The following is a 20,121-nucleotide window of genomic DNA, read 5'->3' as shown; positions in this document are numbered from 1 at the left end:
CATTATGTGCAAACTGAAGTAGAGTTCTGAAGGAAATTAATGCTACCTGAATGACAGTACAATGATATAAGACCAGAACCTGAAAACCCTGACTAGCGGAATTAATTTTTAATCACGCACCTTGGCCCATTAAAGTCAGTTGGGCTAGTAGCATAAAGAAAGATTACACGAACCCCAGTGTGGTTTCATTCACTGTTTCCTTTTCTCCGTGAATGGTCTTTAAAATCTTAGATACAAGGGAAAAGAAAAGGAATGAGGAGTCCTGTGGCACCTTAGAGATTAACCAGTTTATTAGGGCATGAACTTCTGTGAGTAAAACCCACTTCATCAGATGAATTGGAGTGGTACTTGATCATCACTAGATAGAGTTACACACAGGGCTGAGTGTGAGAAAAGGGATGTTGTTTATTGTTAGTCTTGTTCCCATGAATGGAGCAAATATTCTTTCAAAACCTCATGCAAAATTAAGGCACATGGTGCCCATATACAGTCTCATCCAGAATCTCAGATAAGGAGCTGTTTTAAGTAAGGCCTTTATTGAGCAAAGCTTATTAGTTATTGACTTTGAATACTGGTTTATAACTAACAATGTACACCAATTACCAATACAATCAAATATTGTAATGGGATCTTCTGCATGTCTGAAGGGGTCTACTTCATTTGTTGATTCCATTCTGAAAATACGAGTTCATGGCCTGTCAAAAAATTCCTCAGTATCTCAGGTACTAGCATGTGTACAGACCCCCTTATTTGGGATAATACCTTTTATTTAATTGTGCAAAACACACACAAATCTCAGAACTTTTAAAGATAAACAGTATATGGAAGGCTAATGTAAACTATACCACAGTATGCAGTCACAGAGGACTCTCTAGGATTAGCAAGACATTGTGCTGTTTGGTCACACCTCATTTTTCTTGGACATATCTATAGCACTAGATGCCAGTGGCTGTGGTGTCCATTCCAAAAGATTTCCCCCTATGCTGGGGAAAACTTCTCATGGACATTTAAATCAACCTTACAGTCAGAACGCGCTGATGTCAAAATGCAAAGTGTCCACACTAAGAATTGTAGACATTCATCAGATGAGACCCACAAAAGCTCATGACACTATATATATAGTTTTATTTGTATCTAAGGTGCTACAGGACCACTCATTATTCTTAAAGTTACAGACTAACACGGCAACCCCTTTGAGATTTTATGTGAACATTTGGGGTTTTCACACTTAGTTATTTATACCTTGTGAAGGTGATGATGCTAAAACAGTGGCAGATAAAGACTGCACGGAGCCTGAAAACCAGAGAGGCCCTAGTCAACCAGATTTTGCCAGCATGATACATAAGGCTTCTGTTCAACAAAGCACTTAAACTCAGTGGGACTGCTGTCATGCTTAAAGTCAATGCAAGTTAGGAACCCAAACTGTTTAAGCACTTTGGAAAGTCCCACTTGGGCATGCCTCTTTAGACTTCCATGTAAATCTGGCATTAAGTGCTTTGCTGGCAATCAGAGCCTAAATGAGCAACTGGTACCTATAGGAACAAGCCAGATTCTGAAACACTGCAATAACCAAGGCATATTTAACCAGAAACTGCCAAAGTCAAGTCCTGCTTTGCATCTTATGGACACCTCAGTATAAAATTTGAGGGGGGAAAGATTCAGAAATGAAGGAAAGATTTAACGGAAACTAGAGAGACTTCTAAGCTAACTTTGTGTTAGGTTAAAACAGGCTAGCAAATGGTGAGGGATGATAAAACCAGACAGTAAGTTTCTTGTTTTGTACAATTTTCAGCAATTCTTGTGAAGGCATTCTCGCTTAGTCCTGGGCCCTTGACCTGTGCTCAGGCCCTTAAGCAATGGTTCAGTAGCCTCTTTTAGACTGTGGAGCCTGAGGGCGGGGCAGGCTGCAATGCCGCGCCAGTCCAATCTCAATACAGCCCCAACCCTGATTCAGGGCAGGGCAGGCAAACAAACAGTTCTTCAGTACAAGAAGGGAAGGGGAGACTGCCACCTAGTATGTAGGGATGGCAGGGGTGACATCGGCCCTCCCTACTCCACCGTGTCCCAGCCCAGGGCCCTAGCAGCCACTGGGGTCAATGGGGAATCTGATCTGCAACACACCCACACAAGTCAAAAGCTATTGAGTCAACCTGACCATTACCTGCTTCACCTGGGCCACTTCTGAACTCCCCCTCGGTCTGTACCTGGCTCTTGGTCAGCGGCAGGTTCATAGAGTCCAGGTAATCTGTGTTTGGGGATAGAGTATGGAAAGTCTCCTCTTCAGTGCCTGGCCTGGTAGTCCAGGCCAGTTGTTGACCTCTGCCAGATCCCCAGGGCCCTCCTGGCAGGAAAGCTCAGAGTAGGCCCCTGCTTCCTCCCACAACTAGGGCCCTACTGAGCTCCTGGGCTGGGTTTTTATGCTGCCCGCCCCACCCCTGGGCTTCTCTGAACTTAAAGGGGCAGGCTCCGTCTCGGCCCACCGGGGCTCAAAGAGGGGTTTCTTCCTCATCGGAGTCAGTGAGCAGGCACCCCTGCTCACTGCAGCTTGTAATTCTTGGTGGGAAAATGTTTGATAGGAACCAGAGAGCACCATCAGGATATTTGCCACCATGAAGTCATGGATGTGATTATTTTTGACTGCATGATATTTGTGCTGAACCGAGATGTTCAAAAAAAGAGACTACCTTCATATTATCCAAAGTGAACTATTTAAGCTCACCCCTCATCTTGCTCCCTAGAAAAAAAAATCAGCATTGCATTCTGACACATATTTTACGTCAGGGGAGAAACGTCACTATTGAAAATTGTTTGCTTGCCTCATGAAACTGACAGCATGCTATTAAACCCAGTCCTGTTCTAGCTTTTAAAGAGAGCTACTTTAGAAGCAGCAGTCAAGGTCACCAATGTAGTAGTTCAGATTTACCGGTGAGGCATTTTGACAGGTTTTTTGCTTTGTTTATGATGAAAACTCTTTGTCTGTGTACGTTTATGCATTTGCTCCGTTTACTGTGTTGACCATGCACAAATAGTCAACACAGCAGACTTTGAGAGAGCCTCCAAAGATCACAAAATTAGATAAGGCTTGAAGGCACCAGGTCAGATTTATTGTAGACGAGGCATGGTTTTAGCTTCATTGGACCAAGGGGATTACAGTTAGGCTAACATGTATGCCCGTTACAGTGGACCGACTTAGTGCCATGAAATTTGCGCTACCCCCTGGGTTGACAGACAACTTTTTGGGGTTGCTTTTATAAACAGATACTAACAAGTTACACATCTCTTCTGATGTTTTAAGTTACCCCCTCCTGTTGCTTAGTTACCAGCCTTTATCTCGCAGTGGAGGGGTGTTAATTACTATTTATAATGTTTCAGAGGGGTAGCCAAGTTAGTCTAACAGAAAAAACTTAAACAACAACAAATAGTCTAGTAGCACTTTAAAGACTAACAAAACATGTACACTCCGGTCATTTGAAAAAGTCGGTTGTGCCCACGAAAGCTCATGATACCATCTTCAAGTTTGTTGGTCTTTAAAGTGCTACCAGACTATTTTTTTGTTTAAGGTTTTTTATGTATTATGCTGTTAGTTAAGACCCAGTTCTAAATCTGGGTCGGTATGCCTATTTGTAGAAAGAAGGTTGGTATCAATTTTTTTTTTAAACAAGGTGTTCTGTTACAACCCCTTTGAAATGTGTTTACAGCCTGTGCCTAGTACTTTTTCGTATAAGTGTTTCTGTAATATTAGCCCTGGTTTTGCCAACTTCTGTGATTAGGGCCTGCCACTTGCTCATAGCTTATTTTTGCTTTATATTAGCAAAGTTTTAACCATTGCTGTCTACTCCTCAGACCTTACTGCAGGACTGTAATGAATGAACTTACTTGTCAGGTCCTCATTTTACTACAGCCACCAATTTCATTTATTTAGCTTTCCATCATGTCCTGTGCGACTTCGTGAAATCAGTCATTCCAACTCAACCAAACTACTTCTCACTGGCTTTAGTCAATGTCGGGGTTTTAAGTGTTATTTGGAGAAAACCCATTGAATGGTGTAATCCACTCATCACTGATGAATACAGGTGCCTCTTTGTACTGGAAGGCTCACAAAGGTTATGAAGAAGTTAAGCCCTACAGGAGAAGTCTAGCCTCTTTTGCTCAAGCTGCAGCAGTTGATGCTTTTAGCTCTGGATGTTCAATCCTGGGTGTTCTAGACAAAATGGTGGCCCTCTCATTTGCATTGGGTGGCTGCTGCTTCTCTGATTACAAGAGTAATGCAGCTCGGTTGGAATTATGACTCAAACATTTTACCAAGTTACCATCCATAAATTTCACAAAACTCTTTCCCAGGCTACATGTGCTGGGTGGCAAATTCTGGCAAGTGCCGAAGGAGGGGCAGAAGGAGCAAGCAGAGGAGAGGTCTACACCCCTCCCCATCTTGTCCAAGGACCCAGCTCTGCACTAAAGTATTACTCAGTTACAGGATGAGTAGAAATATCTTGCCAACTATAAGTCCATTTTACAACACCTGCTAATTACATTCAAAATATTGTTTCCAAAGTCAAATATTTTTGTATAAGTGGGAAAAAAAAGTGCTACATTGCCTAGAACGCCGCGTTTTGCTGTAATCTCAACATAAATTAAAGATGAAAGGATTTCACAGAAGTTATGTAAGGAAAATAAATATGGCTTTGTGTACATAGGAGAACTGCCAACTCGACTGCATGTACAAAGGTGAGTATAACATCAAGCACATTTATAAACCTTTTTTTAAAAAAGCACAGTGTAGTAAATGTCAAGCTAGAGGAAGGTAGGTGTTTGAGATGAGAAGTTGCTTTAGCATGTACAAAAGCAAATCTAGTTTCCAATGCCAAAGAAGAATGTATCTTTGCAAACAATTCTACAGACATTCCCAGTTAAACATCACAGCTCCATGGAGAAGTAGATAAGTACTAACATAATTGTAGATAAGGACACAAAGGAGGTTTAGAGGCCAAATTCTCTGCTCGCTTTTGATGTCAAGAGTTCCTAGTGATTTACACCAGCCTGGAAAGAATCAGACAATAGTCTCTGGGTTCCAGGCCCTCTTCCCAGCAGTGTTGCCCAGGCAATTTTTTATATATTTCCCCTGGGTCTCGTACTCCTAGTTCTGTTCCATAAGGAGGACTCCAAGTGCTTCACCATGTGGGGTAAGTCAATATGAGCAGCCTGATTGAGTAAGCGGGCAGGCCAATAAGGAAATGGAGGAGAGTCCCGTCCTGCATGCTCCATTGTGAGTTGGGTTTTTCCTGGGCCACACTGAGTGGAGCTGTGCTAAGGAGACAACAGGTGCCTGAGGTGAGCTGAAAAGGAGAGCCATGGCAGCCAGGGAGAACTAAAGGTAGCACCCAGCAGCAGATCCATGCTGGGAGCAGGGCTGCAGCCAGAGAGGGTCCAGAAAAGCAGCCCAGGAACTGGAGACAGCACAGAAGAGAGGAGCTGGGGATGGGTGCGGGGAGCAACAGTGGAGAGCAGAGGGGACCCAGGATAGAAGCCCAGTGTGAGAAAACTCCACCAGCCAAGAGGCTTTCCAGGCCAATGGGCCTAATCAGTTAATTAGGCTGCGAACAGGAGGAGGCTAGAGGCAGTCATTTAGAGAGATGCTCAACCCACCCTAAAACTTGCCCCGGCCAGAGGGCTGAGCTACAGAGAGGATGCTGCGACTTCTGAGAGTGAGAGATTGGCTACCGAGGAAAAACTGATGGGTTATAACTGGTGAAAGGGGCATCAGAATCACGAGGAGGAACTTCTGTCATTTTGGTGAGCAGCGTGACCCAGGACATCAAGTAGCGTGATTAGACCATCAAGTCTGAGTTCCTGGATATCACAGGACACCAACCCCTTAGAACTACAAACTGAGCCCAGTGATCTCCTGCCTCACTGATATTTTCCCAAAGCTGCTGAGGGTTTCTACTTCTCTGGTCACATGTAACATGTCTCCTTTGTGCCTTAGTCTGCAGAGACAAGAGTTGTCTTGTGAACAGAGCACCAAACTGGTAGGTAGGATACCTGGATTCTGTTCCTAGCCTGGCCATTGACTTCATGTGGATCTGATCCAATGCTCATTGAAGTCAAATGCAGTCTGAATACCTTTAAATAGGTACTGGCTCAAGCCAAGAGAGCCAAGGCAAAACACTGTACCTCTGGGACTCAGTTTCCCCATCTGTAAATAAAATCCTCGCCTATGTGTTTAACATGCAGGAAGATCTAAGGAGGAAAACCATATCTATGGCATTCTAATGAAGACAATGCAAGCAGAGGATCCAAGAGTTAGCACTAATGGAGAAAGTCTGCCTATCGTGCAATATATCAAGATATGCAATTTTACAATTATTGGTACTAATTGGCACAAAAGGCCTGCCTGACACTTTTCACACAAGGATGGGAGGTGGGGAGGAAATCACAAATGCCACAACACTGAGAGGAAGAACTAGGAGAAGATGCAACCAGCGCTGAAAGTAACTTAAAATGTTTTGCAACCCGGGTCTCTGCCAGTTCTTTAGATAGCTCCCTGCTGGCTTTCGCTGCAGCTCTGCCAGCTCTTGCCGGAGCTGTGCACCAGGGTGCACCCACTTACTTTCATCTCTGAATGCAACATAAGGCAAAGTGATTAAAGAAGCATGTGTAGCAAGTGTCTTGCTGTGGTTTTGTAGTCGTGTCAGTCTCAGGCTAGGCACAAGACAAGGTGGCCAAGGCAACCTCTTTTATTGTCCGATTTCTGTCGGTGAAAGAGACAAACTTTCCAACTCCAGAGTTCCTCTCAGTAGGTCCAGTGTGTGCTTGGGGTTTAACAAACACACAAAAGCTTTTTTATCTTCTTATCAACTCAGTACTAGGAGAGGACTGAGTTACACTAATCCTTTGGTATATATGGTTGTGACTACTTTCTTCCACTATTTGATCTGAGGAAGTGGGTCTGGCCCACGAAAGCTCATCATCTAATAAACCATCTTGTTAGTCTTTAAAGTGCTACATTGTCCTGCATTTTGCTTCAACTACCCCAGACTAACATGGCTACATTTCTATCACTAAAATCTCAGATTCTATGGCAGTGGTTCTAAAACGTTTTGGCCCACCCTGCTCATCGCAAACCTTTCAGCAGACCATCAGCCAACCACCCATGATGACAAAATAGGTGCCGAGATGGGCTGAGAGTGGGGAGGGAGGAGTCTGAGCAGGAGGTAGGGTGCAGGAGTGGGGTGAGAGTGGGGTGAGAGTGGGGGAGGGTCCCAGCTGAGATTTCGACAATGGAAGCAGCACGGAAAGCCTTCAGGTGAGCAGTTCCCTGCACTGCTGTTTCTCAGGGAGAGGGGAGCATCAACATGGGGAGGTGCTTCCTCCCGCTATGAGCTGGATCCAATCTTCGATGCTTGGGCCTCCCTCCTGCAGTGGGAAGCCAGTCCCACAAGGGGAGGGTGTGTGTGGGGCTGGAGCATCTGCATGGGTTCCCCATTGCAGGGGGGTTGAGCCCCAAGCCCGTGGCCCACCTGGAACATGGTCGCAGACCACTACTGGTCTATGGACCATACTTTGAGAACTACGGCACTAGAGGCCAAATACCTACAATACATAGAAAGACGACATGTGAAACGAGATGTTAAAGCCTGTACTTCCTGCAGAAGCAGCAACTTTTTTCCCCCCAGAATTCTCTTAAAACTCAGCTGCTGACACTGAGAAATGAGACTATGGCATTTGGTACTAAGCTGAGCAGCAAGACGGCCTGCCCCACACAGTGCAGCATTGAATTGAGAAGAATGTTCATGGTAGCTGATGATCCGACATTCGCTGCTGCCTCCCAGGCAGTTCCAGCCCATCAATACAGTTGTCCATACAGTGCACACTGGTGCTAACAACTGGGGCCTTGCTGCGGACTTTGATTTCTCATGTTCCATCCACATCCTGCGCAGGAGAGGGAAGGGAAAAACCACATGAGCGTACATGCGAGTGCTCAAGAGGGAGAGATGCAATGAGCAGGAAACCAATTAAATGGTGGTACTGGATATGTGAAGAATGTTAATTTAAATTTACGGTACATAGCACCTTGCAGGCACAGATAATGTGTTGAAGTGCTTTATGCAGAGCAGAAAAAAACCCCAGAAAGTTACAAAAACAAGTTACAAATTCAGATCCAAATGCCAGGGAGCATTCCTATAAAGTCAGAACGGAGGGTGAGGAGGTCACAATTGAGGTAAATAGATTATGGCATGTGTAACAGTTCCCCCACCCATGCTTTATGAAAATTGGTTTATGAATATAAATACACATAACTTGAAGGTGCTTTAGACAAAATACCTCATGTAACCTCTCAATTTTAATGTTAGTCTGCTGGATCTGTGTACCCTATTTTGGCGCATGTACCATTCTTGTATTTGATGTTAGAAATATGAAGTATGAGACTATTTATAGTTTAAAATGTGCTAATGAGAGCCGTTACTGATGCCTCCCCCACCCGTGAAAGCCTAAATGTCTTGGTGATCCAGATAATGATTTGTAAACAGCCTTGTTTGTCCTTGAAGTCCAAAGGCAGTTGGTCCTGGTACTAGGATCCATTTTTTTAATCCAGTACTGATGTGGGGGAGCATCTGTTTAAGCAATGGGAAGTTATCAGCCCTTTGTCTTTGGCTGGCTTGGCACACTCCAAAAGGATACAAAAAAAGGGGTCTGGATAGGCAAGCCAGAGTAAAACAATTGAAAGACTATGCCTGAAATAAGAACAGTTCTGTAGGGCAAGAATCTGCTGGCCATACATATGAATTAGAAGTAATTATGCATTTTCTTTCCATTTTAATATAGTAATTTACTTTGATCCGGCTGTTTTTCACTTGCAACTACTTAAATCCTACTGTTTGTACTTTAAAAAAAAAACACTTTTGTTTACTATCAGGCTCAGTGTAAATAATTGGTATCTGGGGAAACAACCATTGTGCATCTCTCTCTTTCATGGATAACGAGTGTTCCTTGTAGAAAATTTTGACAGAGAAAGATGGATTCATTTGAGAGGTTGATCCCTTTTAGGGGTTGGTTTCCTGGGTGCTGTGCCCTAGAACTACATCCTCTCAAAAGCTGAAGTGGTTCAGTGTCTGCATTGTGCGATATGGGGGTGGTTACTCCAACTCTGTGCTGGGGGAGACCAGAGGATTGGGCCCAGCAAGACAGGGTGGGGAGCTGCAGAAAGCAAAAGACTGGTGTCCATGGCATAGTCAGCAATCCCAAGGGGACTTCTGTGACCGCACCCAGCCCCAGCATAGAACAGTTAATGATGAAAGGCTTGGCAGAGAGAAAAATGCTGACAACCATTAAGCAAGTCTGCATGGCAGGACATTAAGAATAATGCTAGCCACTCGAGGCTGGCACTAGTGGGGAAATTAGAAGGGAAAGTGACTTGCTGCTGATGTGGTGAGAGAGTTTGGCTACCATGAACCGTAGGAAGTGGAATGCAATGTGCTCTCACTTTCTGCAGGCCCCATCAAGGAATTTCTTTTTTCTTGAATGTAGGCCTTTACTTTCATTTGTCTCTTAGGAGTCCTGTTGTGGAAGGAGAGAAGAGAAAATTCAGAAGTTGGTAGGGAGTCTTAGGTCCCAGTTTCTTTGGGCTACTAAGTCAAAGATGAGTGATGAGTTATTTGATCAGCAACCAGAGGAAACTGGAATACAACCCTCTCCATACGGTTAAGCTAGTCACGTCTGGTTTGATCTCCACCTTTCCCCTTGTACCTTCTGGTCTCTCTTCTCTTTGTTCTCCACTTTGACTTCACAATTAGGCAGTGGTGCAAGTCAACAAAAATTCTTACCAGGGGAGTTACACAGTTAAGTGTGCGGGGGGGGGGGGGGGGGGGGGGGGGGGGGGGGGGGGGGGGGGGGGGGGGAAGAAGGGGATATATGACCCCCTGTGTGACTCTGTCCCATGCCAGAACCCCAAGCTGTTCTCCTCCTCTTGCCATCCCACATTAACAGGGGAGAAGAGCTGGGGGGGGGGGGATATAGCAGCCAGAGCAGCTGCTGGCAGTTCTGTTCCTTTTCCTGCTGCTCCTCCCCTCCCAGAAGGGAAAGCAGCCAAAGTCCCAGCCCTGCTTCCCCAGCTCTGATTACAGAAACAAGCTCCATGGAGAGGACAGGGGTAGGGCTGAGAGTTCAGCTCCTTTCCCCAGTAGAAGGGGCAGCAGGAAGAGGAGCAGAATGCCAGCAGCTCCTCCGGCTACCAAAGTTTTCCTAGCTCTCCCTCCCACCAGGTAATGTGGGACGGGGAGGTAATGCGGGCTGGGGAGCACGGGGTCCCGAGCTGTATATAGAGATGCAACAGTCAATGGAGCAGCTGGAAATAGCTGGCAGAGGGAGTCTTTCCAGCATGCCACACCAGCTAAAAACTAACTTGCCAGTAAGGCACATCAGATCATACCAGCCCACTTACACCACTGCTGTTAGGGGCACTGTATTTCTGGGCTCCAGAAGTTGTTCAAATCTACAGGGAAAAAAAGAAAGAGAATAGAGGCAATTTCCTCCAGTAATGGTTGTACTGGAGATTGGCAATGCTGCCATTAGACCGAATTGTTTGACATCAAACCAGCACCCAACCTGCAAGAGGCTGCCTTTGTAGTGCTGTAACTCTGTGCTGGTTGGAGACTGCTGGTGTTTATAATAATATATAGACAAACCATCTCATAGAACTGGAAAGGACCTTGAGAGATTATTGAGGCCAGTCCCCTGCCCTTACAGCAAGACCAAGTACCATCCCTGACTAATTTGCCCCAGATCCCTAAATGGTCCCTCTCCTCCAGGATTGAACTCACAACTCTGGGTTTAGCAGACCAATGCTCAAACCACCAAGCTATCCCTCCCCCCAAACGCTTATAGCTAGATTCAGAATTCTGCAAGTTTGAATAAACAGCTTGTCAGGAAAACAACAGTTTGCCGGGTTACAGCTGAATAAAAGGAAGGGGACAAAAATCAGACTAGAATCATCATCCTGTTACTCCAATTTTGTGCCAGGTTGCTCCCATTACTTTCAATAGATTCCCAACAGCATGATGTTGGGGTAATGTGCTGGCAAATCAGGCCCATTTAGACAGGTGGAACAAGGCACAAGTATGTACTGGCTGGATGCCCTTACAGGTCTGTCTCCTCTTTAGTTTCTTTAGTAGGGGAAGGGCTGCTGTGAGACAACAAAAAGAAGGATGAAGGCTGTTTGGAAGCTTTACAGTGCATGTAATTAACCGTGGGAAAATTTACCAAGGCTCATAATGGAGTGTCTATCACAGAACAGTCACTTCTGTTCTTGGACTCCATGGCTATGTCTAGACTGGCATGATTTTCCGCAAATGCTTTTAACGGAAAAGTTTTTCCATTAAAAGCATTTGCGGAAAAGAGCATCTAGATTGGCACAGATGCTTTTCCGCAAAAGCACTTTTTGCGGAAAAGCGTCCGTGCCAATCTAGATGCGGTTTTGTGCAAGAAAGCCCCGATCGCCATTTTCGCAATTGGGGCTTTTTTGCGCAAAACAATACCTCGTTGTCTACACTGGCCCTCTTGCGCAAAAGCATTTGTGCAAGAGGGCTTTTGCCCGAATGGGAGCAGCATAGCATTTCTGCAAGAACACTGACAATCTTACATGAGATCGTCCGTGTTCTTTCGGAAATTCAAGTGGCCAGTGTAGACAGCTGGCAAGTTTTTCCGCAAAAGCAGGTGCTTTTGCGGAAAAACTTGCCAGTCTAGACGCACATAGATGTCTGTAGCCACGGATGTAGGTACCACTTTTATATCTAGAACCCTGCATATGTGTGGACACACTTTCTATCCATGGGTATCCACATCTGTGGATGTGAATGTGGGTCTACGGGGATCATTTCTGCAGATGTAGATACCATGGCAGAGCTGTGGTAGAGGCCTCTGGGTTAAGCACTTCCTGGTGGATTTTAAGGTGCCTCATGAGGTTCACGGTCTCCCCTCCCCCCAAGAACTGGGTAGCCTGCGCTGGCACTCCAGTCCCCCTGCTGCCCTACCATGGGGCTAAAGGCACAGAAATCTACTAGGCTTGGCCCCCGTAGGCTCTGGTGTGCAAGAGGAATTTGGGAAGGTGTCAGTGAGTTTTGTTTTTGTTGGGTTTTTTTTGGGGGGCTTCTCATTGGCATGTGGCCCCCAACTGATTTTTCTGTGGATCAGCAGCCCCAGCCCAAAAAAGGGTCCCCACTTCTGTTTTAGAGGCAAGGGTTCCCTGCTTAATGAGCTCCTTTCATCACTGGCCAGTCACTAGCTTTGCAGGGAAAACCCCTCATGGTCCAAAAGTCCCCTTTTTTGCTCTGGTGGCATGGGGAGGTTTATGAGGAACCCAGTCCCACCCACTCACTCGCTCTAGGTTCCAGCCCAAGGACCCTAGGTAGCAGCTATTAGTAGGACTCTTGCCTTTATCCCCACCATATAGCAGCCTTTCCCTGGGCCTTTTCCCCAACCACTTCCACAGTACCAGCTTCCTGGCATCTTAGGAGAAGCCTTTTCTAACACTCTCAGTTTGTCTCCCTCTCTGCACTGCTTCCTCCACTGTAGTCCATCTCTCTTCTCCTTCCCCCTGCCTTGCTTGAGGGGATGCCTTTTATAGTGGGCCAGCAGGCCTTAATGGGTAGCAGGTGTCTCATTGGCCTGCTGCTGCTGCAGGCATGCTCTTAATGAGCCCCAGGTGCCTGCCCGGCTTAATTGCTGGTCAGCTGTCTCCAGCAGCCTATTCAGAAAACAGGAACTTATTCGCCCAATGGTCTGAATATCTGCTGTCATGACTATGAGGGATGGCCAGCAGCCTGGGGACTAATGGGTTAACTATGTCCCCTGTACCTAACCAGGTGGCAGGCAGCCAATAGAAATGTAGGTTAATTTCAAAGCAGGACAAAGGAATTTTTGGTTTTTCCCTTCTTTGTCTCTGGGCAATTTCTCTCCAGATACTAAGGGAGATTGACATGTCTGTGTGTCTCTCTCTCCAAGAAAAGACTGTTCACTATCTGTAAGTAGGGTAAAGTTTAGAATTGGAATCTGATATCTGAATTTAAAAATGGTTTTTCCTCTCCTTTGTAACTAAGCTTTTGGCCATGGGGGTTCCCCATAAGTGTATTAATTGGTGACTTTTCCATCTAGTTATTTTGCTTGCAACGGGAGTATTGTGATGGTGATAAAAGTTTTTTTTATTAACCTGGTATTTATTAATTTGGGTGTCCTAGTTTTACTTTAGGGCTGAGATTTCCCAAGTGATCTCTTCCCTGGTTTTCTTACCATTACTTGGGTGGTGGCAGCAGATTTTTATCCCCAAAATCTAGGTTAAGATTTAGGGGGAGGGGGAGTTTTATACCAAAGCCTGGAAAGATAAGGTTTTGGGGTTCTTTTCTGGGACCCCACTTCTGCATTTATCATGCCAGAGTGGGGATTTTGCCTTGACACCTGCCCTCCATCAAACTCCTGAAAGCCATTGGTCTGCCACAGTACAGAAATCAATTTTGTATCCACGCAGGGCTATTTCTATGAATTTATTTTTTTCTATGTAGGTGGTATCAGAATAAGACCCCTTAGTATCAGATTCTCTCCACTGTAAACATGGAAAAACTTCACTGAAATAAATACAGATAGTCCAGATTTACTCAAGCACAGGCCCACTGACGGGGGCGGGGAGGGGGGACAGTTACTTCAGGGCCCAGCAATTCAAATGACCCTCGGGCTCCCAGTTGATGTCACTGTTACTGTGAAAGTGGCAGCAGTTGGACCCCAAGCCCTTTAAATAACTTCCCAAGCATTGGAGCGCTGCTCCACACGGTGTGTGCAGCTCTGAAGGTTGAGAGCTGGCTGCCTCAGCCCCATCTCTTCCAGATGAAGCCCTGACTCTTCTAAGGGCACAGAGCTGAGCATTCCACACATACCTTGCCTGGGGGCCTACGGAAGCTGTTGCCCCCCTGCTGAGACATGAAACCAGAATTGGAGTATTAGTACACAACTTACTGCTTTAGTAGACTCTGGGATACATACAGCCTCAGAGGGTGAATACAGCCTCAGAGGGTGAATCCAGGCACACTAAACATCTAAATTACACCCCTCTTTCGAAAGAGGGGTGTAAAGTAGACATATCGACATTGCAAACAAAGCCGGGATTTGAATTTGAGGTTTACAGGATCTTTCATAAACAGCTTTTCTTTTGGAAAACTGTCTAGATCGTGGTTTCACTTTCGAAATAGCATTTTTTGAAAATGTCGTGATGCGATTATGCAAATGAATCGTGAGAAATGCAAATCCTGGCTTCATTTGCAGTTTTGATATGTCTAATTTACATCCCTCTTTCAAAAGAGGGATGTAGTCTAGATACATAGCTTTGATACAATTTAAGTAGCTGTGCTTCTGCACAAGACTTAACATTATACAACTACCCTTATACTGGTTATCTATACGCCAAGCCTTTCATCATTAACTGCCTGCCATTAGGTGATCCATAAACTACCTATATTCCCATTCCATTTGACAGCGAGATCTTGAAAGCTTGCGTGGCGGAATCCGAAATGCATTCAACAGAAATGTATCCCTGGCCATACAACATTTTAAAGGAAGAATATAAAATACAGAGCAGAAACAAGGCGAAGCTATTTCTCTTCAGTCATATTTTACCTGGGATTTTCAAAGGAGTTAAGAGAGTTAGGTACTCAAATCCCATTACAAACAGATGGGAATTGGGTGCCTCAAAGATCAAGCACAGGATAAAAATGAGGCTGTTCCTTAAAAATAAATATTGCTATACAATTCTGACATACTTGGCTTTGCATCATTCTGCAGTAACTATTTCTATCCAGCATCTCTCTGTAAAAAAGACTGGATGAGATGGGAGATTTTATATTTATATTTTTATTTATATATATATAGTCTAATTAGCATATTAGATTCCATTAAGTTCCCTATTTTATTACTGTAGCTGGTACACCATAAATATTTAATATTAATTTAAGACGACATAACTCATGTACTTATTCACAGATGGGAGGGGGAAGGGATCTTCCTGATATTAATAGGAGAGTAACCAAAATTAGTTGCCCAAAATGCCTTCTGGTAGATTGGAGTCAAACTCAGCTCTAGTCAAAAGGCTTACAGGCATCCCTTGTTTTCCATCTGATCATCATTTCTCTTTTTGTTGTGTGTCAGATTTCTTTAAATGTGTGTAAGATGTTAATTTTTGGGGGATAGGAGAGTAATCCATCTCTGGCAAAGAAAAGCAGGATTCATTCAATTCTACTCAACATTTTAATTTAGGCATTTTAGACTGCTGTTTAATGACTGTCAGATTATGATTCTTATTAGCCCTGCTTTGCATAACGAGTAACTCAGGAGAGATAATGCAGGGTTGCTCAGCATTTTCTGCAATGTAGTTTGAAGCCAGCCTTCCCTCCATCTTCCCTCCCCTTCAGAAGAAAAAACAACAGCCATTGAAATGGAGAAACTAATTTGGAAAAATTTGAAATTTCCAACTCAAACCCCTCAGTATGAAGACAACGTATAGATCAGCATCCCTGGTGAACCATAATCTAGTCAAAATGTTCCTTGGCTAATTAAATGCAAAGCTCCAATGTCTAAATAGCTCCTCTACAAAGGAAGGCTTCTTCTCAGAAACAGAAAGGAATTTTTGGGAAGACTTTGAATGCTAAGCAAGGTCAGCTCGTAAGCAGGGGAGGTTTAGAACAGAGTCACAGTACTGGATTTAATGCAGATGGAGATAAAGTGAGAACTACTCAAATAAATCTGTTAGTCTATAAGGTATCACAGGACTCCTCGTCGCTTTTGCAGTTTCAGACTAACACGGCTACCCCTCTGATACTTTACTCCAAAAAAGAATGTTCAGAGAACATGCATTGTGTCATGTCAGGAAAATAGTAATTTTGCAGACACTATTAAAACAATAGGTCAAGTGAGTTCTTAGATTAGTGGTCAACACCGAGGGCATGTCTACACTATGGAGTTTTGTTAGAAAAATTGCCGTTTTTCCGACAACTTTATGAACGTCCACACTGCAATTGTATTCTTCCACACACAACCCCCTCCCCCCCCGAAAGAACAGAGGGTTTTTTCTGGCATTGGTAATCCTCATAAGGGCTGGCCCACAACATTTTGGCACCTGAGGCGGGGAGCTCAAACAACACTCCTATGCCTCCTTTTCTCCTGCCTGCCTGTTATGTCTCTTGTGCCCTCCTTCCTCCAGCACAGCACTCCACCATCCCTGTGCATCTAGAGCACAGATAATACATATGCACCAACAGCAGACAATTTTCGACACTCTGGGTCCGAGTGGCACCTCCCCTTCCTGCCCCCCAGTCTGGCACCTGAAGCAGCCACCTCAGTTCGCTTCATGGTAAGGCCAGCCCTAATCCTCATTCTACGAGAAACCTTTTTGTGAAAGAGCTCTTTCCCAAAAAGGCATATGTGGACGGGGAAGAGGGAGTTCTTTCACAAGAGGAGAGAGGAAAAAGCACAGGTTCCCTGGTGGCCATTCTATCCATAATAATTACAGCTTACGTGCAAGAGCATGTCCATTCAGTCTGGATGCTCTTTAAAAAAGCAGATCACTTTGATGCACTTTTGCAGTGTGGACGCTCTTTCGGAAGAAGTTTTTTCGGAAGATCTCTTCCCAAAAAAGCTTCTTCCAAAAGAAGATGCCAACGGTAGTGCTAACAGAAAACAACAGGTCAGGCCATGGCAACTATTAAAGGTCATGAATTAAACACCATGAATTGCATAAGGTCAGTGGGTCTCCAAAGGATGAAGGGTTAACAGACAGCTGTGTGTTCGGCAGAGATAGGCAATTTATACGTGGTGTTACAGTATGGAGAGAATTGGACGTAACTGCAACCATTTTGTGAACTCAGCCATTGAAAATGAGAACACCGCAGAGTCAGAAATAATTCAGCCTTTGACTAAGGAAAGCAGACGCACAGCTGCAGCTGAATAGAATAAAAAAGTGTGGCTAACTCACCTTGAATCTGTGTGCCTTGCTATTATCGGCAACATAACTCCTAGTCATAAGTAGCATGATTTTTGCTGTTGTTGCTATTGCTAGGGAAATTGTTAACTTATAATGGCCACTAACAGGTTATGTGCTTTGTTTTGAGTAACATAAAAGATGGTGTTGAGTGTGCACAATTTGGAGCAGCTCAAGGAGGATTTCTAAGCACTAGGAGCTTTGAGTGAGAACCCTCTTAATTGTACCCATCATTTATCAGACAGAGGAGCTGTCCCCCATTGATTAAATTCCTGAAATAGCCTGGAAGACAGAGATCCTTTACAAAAGTGTTGGGTTCAGATAAACCTGGGTAACATTATAAGAAGATGGGAAATCAAGCTGTCAATTTAGTGTCGGAGTTATTCTGAGTCAGGATAACAAAAAATAACACAAGGAAGATAGTGGTTTGGAAAGGGTATCAGTTTGACCCAGGTGTAGTGAGCTGGACAAAGTTAGCCTTCTTTTACTTGGAAGCACAATGAAAGCAGGGGCTGCAGACCATGGAAAGTAAGGCAAAAACAAGGGGGAGAGGACTAAAAAAGTGTAAAATTCAAAATTGATCAAAGGAATAATTGCACTGTGGAACTCATTGCCACAGGAATTTGTGGATACCAAGAATTTAATAAGGCTAAAATAATGATTGACTATTTATATGGCTAACAAATATCCAGAGTTATAACAATTATTGCTAACAAACATTTGTAAATATCATTAAGTCTCAGGCACAGGGTTTAAACCAATCTCCAAGTGTTAGAGATGAGGCTAAAGTCTAATATGTAGGAGGCAGATTATTCTGTCTGTTTAAGGTGGGATTATTGTACTTTCGCTGCCAATTGTTAGGGATAGGATTTTGCAAGAGATGGACATGGGACATTGTGTAATTAAGTTGCTTAATGCACTACCGGAAAGAAGGCACTCAGTATGAGGATGGGTACCATAAAAAATAGATAGAAAGGAATAAAATGGCCCTCAGCTCTGATCCATTTTGTTGGTTCCTCTTTTTTGCTCACAACATAGATCAGCAAAGCTTTCCAGTTGGTTCAGGAATGGCACTGAGAGACTTCAAAGAGATTTCATGCTGCATTCTTCTGCTCCATTTGAATTAGCTAGAAAGTTCATTCCCTACTTGTCAATGAAATAAAACTTAAACACACTACATGAGACAGTAACAAGATATTAGTTTTAACTCAAAGCAGACTTAACGGTTTAAAAACATTGTAACAAAGTGCTACTATGTGTCCTTTTCCCCCCTGAGAGGGTACAAGAGCATATCCCTGAGTAATAGTACATAGAAATAGTTCTGGACAATACTGAAAGGGATGTATGTTGTTTGCATATTAAAAAAAAATGTTCCACAGCATTCTTAAGAATAAAAATAGGAAGTGCCAAATTGAACAAGGCAACAGAACTGTTTGGAAAACATTTTGCAAGCTCTGCTTTTTTAGTAGCGAGAAAGTTTTTAACAGCTGTAACACTGGGCACAAACACTCAACTGTTCCTCATTACAGACCTAAATTTATCTCCCATCCCACACAGTCCTGATATAATAACACTTTCTCTACTCTGAATTATTTGCACCAGAAGCATAGAATCATGAACTGCAAGGTATAAAACGTTATGTATGCTAAAGAAATTGATCCTTCTCCTTGTTTAAACTTGCCACATGATAGGTTTTATGAGGTCTTCCTTCTTGATAATTAGTTTCATATGGTATGTCACATTTTTACCTTCATAATTGGATCATGTGGGATCTTTGGCTTCCAAGAAATTTCAAATACACTAAAGGCTTGGTCATAGACGACTATAAAGAGCTAGCAGCTTTATTGACTAAGCTGTCAGAATGAATTTTGGCATGTAAATTATTTAAAGTGACGCACTGGAATGGGTTACCGAGGGAGGTGGTGGAATCTCCATCCCTAGAGATTTTTAAGTCCTGGCTGGGTTGATTTAGTTGGGGTTGGTCCTGCTTTGCGTAGAGGGCTGGACTCAATGACCTCCTGAGGAGGCTTCTAGCCCTAGGATTTCATTATTCTTTATTAGCTTCCCCTGGGCCTTTTCACAAAGAAGCTTGTGGTCACCCCCAGACATGCTGTGGCCTATCCTCTCTCACTCAACATACAGTAAACTCTTGTAGCATCTTCTTTTTTTTAAGTGTATGGGAAATCCCAACCTGTCAAGATCTTTAGACTTGACTATTGTTTAGGATTAGGGTTAGACTAAGAGCATGTCATAGAATCATAGAACCATAGAGCTGAGAGACCACAGGAGGTCATCAAGTCCAGCCCCCTGCTCTAGACAGGACCAATCCCAACTAGATCAACCCAGCCAGAGCTCTGTTAAGCCGAGACTTAAACACCTCTAGGGATGGAGACTTCACTACTTCTCTAGGTAACACATTCCAGTGTTTCACCTCTCTCCTAGTGAAATAGTTTTTCCTAATATCCAACCTGGACCTCTCCCACCACAACTTGAGACCATTGCTCCTTGTTCTGCCATCTGTCACTACTGAGAACAGCCTCTCTCCATCCTCTTTGGAACCTCCCTTCAGGAAGTTGAAGGCTGCTATCAAATCCCCCCCTCACTCTTCTCTTCTGCAGACTAAACAGACCCAACTCCCTCAGCCTCTCCTCATAGATTATGTGCTCCAGCCCCCTAATCATTTTGGTTGCCCTCCACTGGACCCTCTCCAATGCATCCACATCCTTTTTCTAGTGAGAGGCCCAGAACCGAACACAATACTACAGGTGTGGCCTCACTAGATCTGAATAAAGGGGAGTGACGACATCTCTGGATCTGCTGGCAATGCTCCTCTTAATGCAACCTAATATGCCATTAGCCTTTTTGGCTACAGGGGGACACTGAGTCATATCCAGCTTCTCATCCACTGTAACCCCCAGGTCTTTTACTGCAGAACTATTACTTAGCTGGTTGGTCTCTAGCCTGTAACAATGCTTGGGATTCTTCCATCCCAAGTGCAGAACTCTGCACTTGTCCTTGTTGAATCTCAGATTTCTTGTGGCCCAATCCTCCAATTTGTCTAAGTCACTCTGGACTCTATCCCTGCCCTCCAGCGTATCTACCTCTCCCCC

This window comes from Pelodiscus sinensis, chromosome 4 (assembly GCF_052426305.1).
Source record: "Pelodiscus sinensis isolate ZL-2025 chromosome 4, ASM5242630v1, whole genome shotgun sequence".
Classification (NCBI taxonomy): Eukaryota; Metazoa; Chordata; order Testudines; family Trionychidae; genus Pelodiscus; species Pelodiscus sinensis.
This window is presented reverse-complemented; position numbering follows the sequence as displayed.